Here is a 10000-nt window from a genome sequence, read left to right as displayed (position 1 = left end):
CTGATGGAGGCGACAGGGAGGAAGAGGTTAAACAAACTGCTGTGGTCCTGCTGAACTGAACTGCAGGAGGAGAACGCAGGACGGATGCAGGAGGAGGACTGCGGATAGATTCTGGGTTTTTTTTGGGGGGTTTTTTCTGCAGCGTCTTCCCCCGTCTGAAGCCTCAAAGTTCACTTCTTTTATTTCTGGAAACAAGCTGCTGCTTTCTTCTCATGTGACTCAGGAAAAGTCGCCATAAACCGCACTGCTGTTTCTCCACCAGCGGATCTGAGTGTTTCCTCACTGCTGGCAACAAACCCAGCCTTCGACAAGGAAAAAGTGAAAGAGGATACCCCCCCCCCGCACACACACACACACACACACACACACACACACACACATGCATTCATCCACATACACAAACCCACATCGCTCTCCATTTCCCACGACAAACTCTGACCTCGCAGAAGAGGATCCAAGCCGGCGACTCGGCTCCCAGATGGGCAGAAGAGCCGGGGAGCTTTTCCCTCCCAGAGAAAACGAGCTGATCTCAGAACAGTTTCTTTCCCCGTCCCAGACGCTTCACATCATCACTTCACATCCACGTGGGAACAGAATTCACCTGATATCTATCGCTCAAAAATTTCAACAGCAAACATCGTCTGAACGGGAGAAACGGAAGAGCAGAAGAGTCTAAAATGAGCTTTGATTTTATTCCAGAAAGGATTTTGTAAAAGTTTTTTTTTTTTCCAAATGGTGGATGTTTCATTTTGGATTGAAACTCTTTTCATACAGGAGAATTTTGTTTCTGCATAATCAATTATCAATTATTAACATTGCAAATGTTTATTGAATGACAAACGCTTTTTTTTACTGTGTACAACACACATCATAAATATTGAGTTGTGTGCTTTTATTTATTCAGTATTTTAAGTCTCATTTGTATCATTATTATTATTATTATTATTATTATTATTCAAGGGTGAATTTAATGACTTTTTAAAAACAAATGTGCAGTGATTTTGTTTGCAGGAGGGATTGCTTAAGCTTGTGTGTGTGTTTTTCTCATAGAAGGTACACACACACACACACACACACACACACACACACACACACACACACACACACACACACACACCCCTGCTCACCCTGACAACCAGTCCCACTGTTTACATCACTGGAGGAAACATCACCGTTTGTCTAATACTGAGTCACACGTTTCTTTCAGGCTGTTTGGGAAAATCAGTCTCAGCCCAGTCAGACTCCTTTGACTCCATTAAGACTCCATGATTGTAGTTTTCTGTACTCTGGTTTCCATGATTGTAGTTTTCTGTACTCTGGTTTCTCCTGATCAGCTGTTTCTCTCTTAACACACATGACCTGAGAGATGAAACATGTGACTTGATGTTTTACAGCAAAACAAACAAACAAACGCTGTCATGTGATCCACAAACCAAACATCCAGACAGCAGTTCTGTCCTGACAGTGTTTTCAGAGTTATGATCATAAAATGACTTAGAAGATGAAAATCCTTCATTTTGTTGGTTTTATTTAAATGAATCTGTCTTTCTCTACTCTGGACTGCAGCTGTTTCCCTGTTGGTCTGTCACCAAACCCTGAGCTCCTGAGAAGTATTTGCCTTCTGAAGGCTGAGTAAACAGTACTTTCTGTAGTATTTTCTGTAGTATTTGCTGTCTAAAGGCTGATTAAACAGTATTTTCTAGTATTTTCTGTAGTATTTACTGTCTGAAGGCTGAATAAACAGTATTTTCTAGTATTTTCTGTAGTATTTACTGTCTGAAGGCTGAATAAACAGTATTTTCTAGTATTTTCTGTAGTATTTACTGTCTGAAGGCTGAATAAACAGTATTTTAGTATTTTCTGCAGTATTTATCCTCCATCTTCCTCCATATGATGAGGATATGAAATGGATTTAACAGTGAAATCATCTGGATTCATGTGTGTTTGTGTTTGTTCACCGTACACACACACACACACACGCATACACACACTAAACACACACACATACACACACACTAAACACACCAACATACACACAATAAGACTGAGCTCTTTAACCACTGTCTGTCAATCACCCCCCCCCCACCCCCCCCCAACAGCAGCCTCCTTCCCTATTGTAGGCCAATCTGTCACACCCAGGCCCTGCCAAGTGTGTGTGTGTGTGTGTGTGTGTGTGTGTGTGTGTGTGTGTTTGTATATCTATGTGCATGTGTGTATGTATTCGTAAGAGTGTGTCTGTGTCTTTGTGTGTTTTGCGTATAGGTGTGTATGTGTGTTTTTGTGTGTGTGTATGTGTGTGTGTATGTGTGTGTGTATGTGTGTGTGTGTGCCCCCCCCCCCACCCCCACCCCCCCTCTGGCATCCTCTGGCTTCATTAATCTCCATTAGAAAACAGAAGTTAGTTAATGTCTCCTACGCTCGGCAGCTACACCGCCGCGCCTGCCACCAGGCCCTCTGGCAGCGCTGCCCTCACACACACACACACACACACACACACACTCACACACACACACACACACACACACACATCCATACATGCATGCGGAGAGTACAGCACACAGAGACTGAAGGCCTCACACACTCAAAATGCACACACACAAGAATTTAGCTCTTTGTGTGCGTGAGTGTGTGTATGTGTGTGTGTGTGTGTGTGTGTGTGTATGCGTGTGTGTGTGTGTGTGTGTGTGTGTGTGTGTCCTCCTTCTATTTTCATTAGGTCTTGACAGACACAACAGCCTTCTCAAGTTAATGACGCCTCCGAGGCCTCGCTGCTGGAGCGCCGCTGCTCAGCTCAGCTGTGTGTGTGTGTGTGTGTGTGTGTGTGTGTGTGTGTGTGTGTGTGTGTTGTACGTGCGTGTGTTCATTTGTTCTTGGCCACTTTCTGATCTGTGAAACGGCCCCCTAACTACCCAGATTCTCCAAAAACAAACCCGCTGCAGAAGACGGAGCGGCGTATCGTCTCAGCAGAACCGGTCTGATCTCTCTCTGGAGATCGGCTGCAAAACAAGTAAATAATTTTCTCTCGGTGCAGAAAATCCCCGTTCTCTCTGATCTAATATGTGGAGGTAATTATCCTCACAGCGGGTTAGGCCGCGCCGGGCGACCGGACGACCGGCCGAGACCAAAAACAACGAACACGAGTCCGACACGCCGCCCTGTACGCCAGAGATCCTCAACCTGTTTCATATCAAAGACCCTTTAGTCCACATTAGAGCCACATTATGACCCCCATTTGATGAGATTTTGTCTCTCAGACCCAAATCTGAGAATATTTTTATTGTCAGATATGATTTTGTCCAGAACTCCATGACTATCTGTATTGTAGGTAGAGAGATAACAGAGAAACTATGATCACAACAGTCATTCTTCTACATTTTCTAACTGTGTTCACTTCTTGTAAATTAAAAAACACTGAAGTTTAACGATTCATCAGTTTGCTGGGGACCCCCTGTAACTCCCTCAAGGACCCCTGATGGTCCCCGGACCCCATGTTGAGAACCACTCAGGAAGCTTCCTGAAAACACCACCATGTGTTAAAATGTGATTCTGTACAGTGAGAGAAGCTCCATGACTCTCAGTCTTTAGCACAGTTTGAATCTGCATGGTGATTCAGATCAGTCTGGTCAGTCCACCACTGACTCACTGATGGAATTTCTCACTCTAACTGACTAACTGATTGGTCGGTGTTGGTTGTCAGTTATCAAAATCTCTGACCAATCACAGCAGCAAAGCAGATTAATCTGGAAATGTGATCTGGAAACGCCTCAGAGCGACACCAGTCATGGCGGCGTTCACTTCCCAGCTTTTAAACAGCTGATTGTTCCCATTTTAATCCCATTCAGTTTTTTTAAGGACTGACGAAATCACTAAATCTAGCTCGTTATCATGCAATTCCTTTACCGGTTGCCATTTTGGTCGTTGTTGTCGCTCTGTAGCGGCGTCATAAGTAGGTTTGTCCTGCCTAGATCGACCAGCCAATCAGGTTTGTCGGACAGTATCTGTCTGAAATAACTACCGGTAGGCTCTGGGGAGAAATTCTATAAGACCTGGAGACCTTTTTTGACATACTTTCATAACACCCAAACGACAGAGTGTGACATGCATTCTAGCCCTGCTGCCCTTGACACGAAAATAACACCTGACTTCATGGAAATAGCTACATCTTTAGTTTTATTTCTTTATTTCTAGATACTGTGCCTCGTACCTATTCTAGGTAATCAAGGGGGTGGGGGGGGTGGGGACGTCTCACTTTATTACTGTCACTATTGTCACTGTTTTTATTTTTATATGATACTACATTGGTGTATATTTTATAACAATGTGGAATATGCCTGCCCAACCCTGGGAACTTTTGTTGAAAATCTCAATAAAAAGATTTTGAAAAGAAAAGAATTAGCTGCCGGTGGACAGGCTTGACCAGACTGCTATGAATCACCATGCAAATTCAAAAAATCACTAAAGACTGAGATTCATGGAGGCTGGACACCAGGCAGGTGGAACTGAGTTTCCCAGCAGAGAGGATCAGATGGAGACAGGACAGGAAACAGGAAGTAGTTTGACAGTGGACAGTCAGGGCGTGGAGGTCGGAGGTCGGATGGTTCATCTCCCGACTCATGACAACAAGTTTTCATTTATTGAACCATGAGCCCAACCTGAAGCTAACCTGAAGCTAAACTTGAAGCATTAGCTAACCTTCTCATGAGACCAACAGGTGGAAATGTCCAGAACAATTCCTGCTGTTGGACCAGAACCCTTTACTGGAGGAGGAACCTGGTCTGAACTGGATTCTGTTTCTGCTCATTTCACTAAATTTCATGACCCTGTGTTGCACTGGGAAGGCATCTCACTGCTGCAACTTGGGAAGCGTTCGCGTCCAAGATGGCGATCGTACGGCCAGATGTTGTGATGCTCCTTCTTATTTTACAATCAACGAATATTAGCGTTTACCTTTTAACAAATATTATCTCTTCTGCAGAACTCTAATCTCCTGCAGAAAATACTGTTCACTCTGCTTTCAGATGGTAAATATTACTCAGGAACTCTTTAGGTTTAGTGTTGGACTCTGATTTCACAAGTTCCTGAATTCTGACATCACCAACAAGGAAATCATCAGCTTGTATTTACGGTAAAATCCGATATATATAATGAGAATGCAGCAACAGTCTGCAGTCTGTGTCCACTTCACTGCTTCAGCCTCAGTCTCCATGCAGCTTCTCCCCTGTATCAACATCCTAATCAGTACTACTATGTTATAATATTTTGTTCCAGTGCAGTGTTGCTCTCTGGACCTACTACACATGAACACACACAGCGATAGAATATGATTTTCGTATCTAGAGCAGATATCAAAACTCTACACACAACTTCAAATTTTTTAGGTTTTATTGCCTTGAGGCCTGAAATGAAAACCCATTAAATCATTTTTTTTCACTTCCGTTTGGATGCAGAAACCAGGAAATCCAAGAGAAAAACAAATCACTGCTCACTTCTGATGATATATATATATATATATATATATATATATATAAAAAAATGGAAAACCAAAACACCTTGGTTGTATAAGAATTCACATCCTTCGGCTGACAGTAAGAAGAAGCAGCTTCGGCTTTGATAACAGCAGTGAGTCTGTCTGCGGTCTCTACCTGCTTCACCTCCGTTCCTCCGGTTTCCAGATCCACATGAAAGAGAAGAGAGAGTCTGACCTGACGGGTTTTCATTTCATGCCTCAAGGCAATAAAAACTAGAATCTCTGAAAAGGCGAGTAGACTTTTTGATTTTCCACTGTATGTAAAATGATATGTATGGTCGACTGCCAGTTTTATTTCTCGCAAAAGTCCCTTTACACTGTATATGTGCGGTCAGTGAGAACCGTGTTTCTATTAGCGCTCGACGGATCCAGGTTCCTGAAGGCCGATACCGATGCTGATATTTTAAAACTGAAGTCGAACGTTTGCTGATATTCAGTATCTTTAAATTTGACCATTTTCATGCCAAGAAATTCCAAATATTCAGTTTTTCCCCAGAATTTTCTCCTCATTATGGTGGAAAAGCCTCTGAAACATTTAGAGCATCATGGGACACTAAAACTCACATTAAAACCCAGACTAATAAAATTATTTTAGTGTCAGCAGCTCTTTTTCACCTATTCAATCCAATGGTAGGGAAACTCTGGGATACATTAATTTACAAAAAAAAAACATTACCTAACACGAATATAAAATGAATAAACAAAATGTGCAAAGAAAACAAATTGTCAGGTTTCCTGTATCTGTGGTCAGGAGGAACCTCCATCCTATCAGATATCTGATATTTAATAAAACGCCAATATCGGTAATGTGATATATGCGTCTAACCTCAGTTTCTATGTTAGATGTCGATGCGTCTCTGGAGCGCTGCCACCCAGACGGACTCCTGTGTGTTTACTGCGCTCCGTGAACAAAGCCAAGGAGGTTTTTATGTACCGGATCACATCTGCAGGTCTTTTCCTCTGCAGGCTGCTGAAGTGTGATCTGTGTTAGAACGCCTAATTGCCTCGAACGTAGTACCGAGCGCTGCATGTACTATACATCCCCATCCCCATTCACACAATTACACACACACATCACCTCCTCAGCCACACCCTTCAGCACACACACACACACACTCACACACACACACACTTCAACACCCCCTCTCTCACACTTCCCTCGGCGGGCCGGTGTGGTGAGACAGCGCCATCGGATTCCTGTCAGCGCAAGTGCCGGCAATCAGAGCGCCGGGCGCTTTAACGGCGCTGAAAGGCCTGCCCCAATCAATACGGTAATGCACTGGCTCCCAGTTATCATCATCATCTCTTATCACTGACCCACACCTCCGAGGAGAGGAGGAGAGAGGGAGGAGGAGGAGGAGGAGGAGGAAGGGGGGGATGAAGGGTGTGCTGAGGGAATATGGGAAAAGATGGAGGATGGAGGGAGGAGAGGGGAGAGAGGGATGGGAGCGGGTCTCTAGGCATTTCCTTTCAGCGGTGAGGAGATGGATGGATTCAGATGGAGGGGGGGAGGGAGGGAGGGGGTGTGGGGAAGTGGGATGGGGGGGGGGGGGGTCGAGGGGGGGCAGAGGGTGGGAGGGGGGTCAGGGCTTTCTGTGTTTCCTCCTCGGGATAACTGGACAGATAAATGGAGCGATGGAGGGATGGAGACCGAGTAGTTATCATGACGGCTGATTGGATAATCACCCCCCAGCCAATGAGGTGAGGGGATTCAGAGGAGGAGCATCTGGCTAATGATTGGCTGGTGCAGAGGAGAATTCACTCGGCGGTCACTCGACTTGATGGTTTCATTTCCCTAAGACGCTCAGACCGGAGTTAAATATCCAGATAGAAGCTAAAAGCAAACCGCAGATGAACAAGAGAGAAGAGGCGTAATTTGCCGAAGCCGGATTCGTGTTCGACTGATCAATCTGATCGGACGAAGCTCTGTTAGACAGCAATGAATGATTGATTAGTTTCCCCCACGTTCAAGTTCAAGCTGGGTGAGATCCAGATAAAAGTTAAAATACACTAAACATGAAAGGAGAGAAGAATAATGTGATAACTTCCTGAGAGGATACGCAGAGGAAATTAAAACACATTCCTGCGGTTTGGATAATTACTCAGATTGGTCTCGCTCCAACGTTTTCAATATTTCTTCTCCCACACTATTAGATTAACGATAATTTAAAACAACGCCTCTAAATATTTTGAAAGCAAAATAAATTCATAATGCCGCTGCACCATCTGCATGTTGAGTCTACATTTTACATTTCAGGCTTCAAGCTGACAGTTTTATCCTCAGCAACTTCCACTGAGTTGCAGCAGCAGAATAAACTTCAATCCCAAAATCACCAACATTACAAGCAACCGATAGTAAGGAGGTCAAAGGTCAGAGGTCACAGCACCCAGACAATAGATGGAGCAAATATTCCTGTGACCCGAGAACGATCCATGCAGCAGTCAGAGTTAAAACAGAGAGTTAAAGTGGTGAGTTAAAGAAGCGGCGAGTTAAGTTAAAGCAGTGAGTTAAAGTGGTGAGTTAAAGTAGTGAGTTAAGTTAAAGCGGTGAGTTAAAGTGGTGAGTTAAAGCGGTGAGTTAAAGTGGTGAGTTAAGTTAAAGCGGTGAGTTAAAGTGGTGAGTTAAAGCGGTGAGTTAAAGTGGTGAGTTAAGTTAAAGCGGTGAGTTGAAGTGGTGAGATAAAGTGGTGAGTTAAGTTAAAGCGGTGAGTTAAAGCGGTGAGTTAAAGCAGCAGGTTAAAGTGGCGAGTTAAGTCAAAGTGGTGAGTTAAAGCGGAGACTTAAAGTAGTGAGTTAAAGTGGTGAGTTAAGTTAAAGCGGTGAGTTAAAGTGTGAGTTAAAGCGGTGAGTTGAAGTGGTGAGTTAAAGCGGTGAGTTAAAGTGTGAGTTAAAGCGGTGAGTTGAAGTGGTGAGTTAAAGCGGTGAGTTAAAGCGTGAGTTAAAGTGGTGGGTTAAGTTAAAGCGGTGAGTTAAAGCGGAGACTTAAAGTAGTGAGTTAAGTCAGAGTGGTGAGTTAAATTGGAGACTTAAAGTGGTGAGATAAAGCAGCAGGTTAAAGTGGTGAGTTAAGTCAAAGTGGTGAGTTAAAGTGGTGAGATAAAGCAGCAGGTTAAAATGGTGAGTTAAGTTAAAGCGGTGAGTTAAAGCGGTGAGTTAAGTTAAAGCGGTGAGTTAAAGCGGTGAGTTAAGTTGAAGCAGTGAGTTAAAGCGGCGGGTTAAAGAAGCAGCAGTCGAAGAGGCGGCGGGTTAAAGCAGCGGGTCTCTCAGTGTTCAGTGACTCGGAGTGAGGTGTTCAGTGTTCAGTAGCAGTGACTCGGAGTGAGGTGTTCAGTGTTCAGTAGCAGTGACTCGGAGCAGTCTGAGGTGTTCAGTGTTCAGCGGCAGTGACTCGGAGCAGTCTGTTGTGTTCAGTGTTCAGCGGCAGTGACTCGGAGCAGCCTGTGGTGTTCAGTGTTCAGCGGCAGTGACTCGGAGCAGCCTGTGGTGTTCAGTGTTCAGCGGCAGTGACTCGGAGCAGCCTGAGGTGTTCAGTGTTCAGTGGCAGTGACTCGGAGCAGTCTGTTGTGTTCAGTGTTCAGCGGCAGTGACTCGGAGCAGCCTGTGGTGTTCAGTGTTCAGCAGCAGTGACTCGGAGCAGCTGTGGTGTTCAGTGTTCAGTATCAGTGACTCGGAGCAGTCTGTGGTGTTCAGTGTTCAGTAGCAGTGACTCGGAGCAGCCTGAGGTGTTCAGTGTTCAGTGGCAGTGACTCTGAGCAGCCTGAGGTGTTCAGTGTTCAGTGGCAGTGACTCGGAGCAGCCTGAGGTGTTCAGTGTTCAGTGGCAGTGACTCGGAGCAGTCTGTGGTGTTCAGTGTTCAGCAGCAGTGACTCGGAGCAGCCTGTGGTGTTCAGTGTTCAGTATCAGTGACTCGGAGCAGTCTGTGGTGTTCAGTGTTCAGTAGCAGTGACTCGGAGTGAGGTGTTCAGTGTTCAGTAGCAGTGACTCGGAGCAGCTGAGGTGTTCAGTGTTCAGTAGCAGTGACTCGGAGCAGTCTGCGGTGTTCAGTAGCAGCGCTGACTCTCCAGGCTATTAGTCATTCTGTGATCTCTATTACTGTGAGGCTGCACTCACTGCACACACACACACACACAGTGCAATACTTAATTATATCTGTTTGTGTGTGTTTTCACTCCTTTGTAAAGCATAGGCATATTAGTAGTAGTGGTAGTAGTAGCAGTAGTAGTACAAGTAGTATACATGCATATACACACATTGTACTGCATGTCTATAGACCAGGATTAATCTTGAATACACACTACATCCAACACACACACACATGCAGTGATACTCAAATTTTTTTTGGTTGTTTTTTTTCTAATTTCTAAAGCACTAGGTAGTGCTATATCAATAGACTATAATTATCATTATGTAATTTTCATTATTACTATTTGTATTAATAGTTATTATTATTAATAGTACTTGCAGTATTATACA

This window comes from Centroberyx affinis, unplaced genomic scaffold (genome assembly GCF_046629955.1).
Source record: "Centroberyx affinis isolate AG114_WGS23_722 - 3 ecotype Tasmania unplaced genomic scaffold, CSIRO-AGI_Caff_v1 ptg000439l_1, whole genome shotgun sequence".
NCBI classification, from domain to species: Eukaryota; Metazoa; Chordata; class Actinopteri; order Beryciformes; family Berycidae; genus Centroberyx; species Centroberyx affinis.
Note: the sequence above shows the minus strand (reverse complement) of the source record.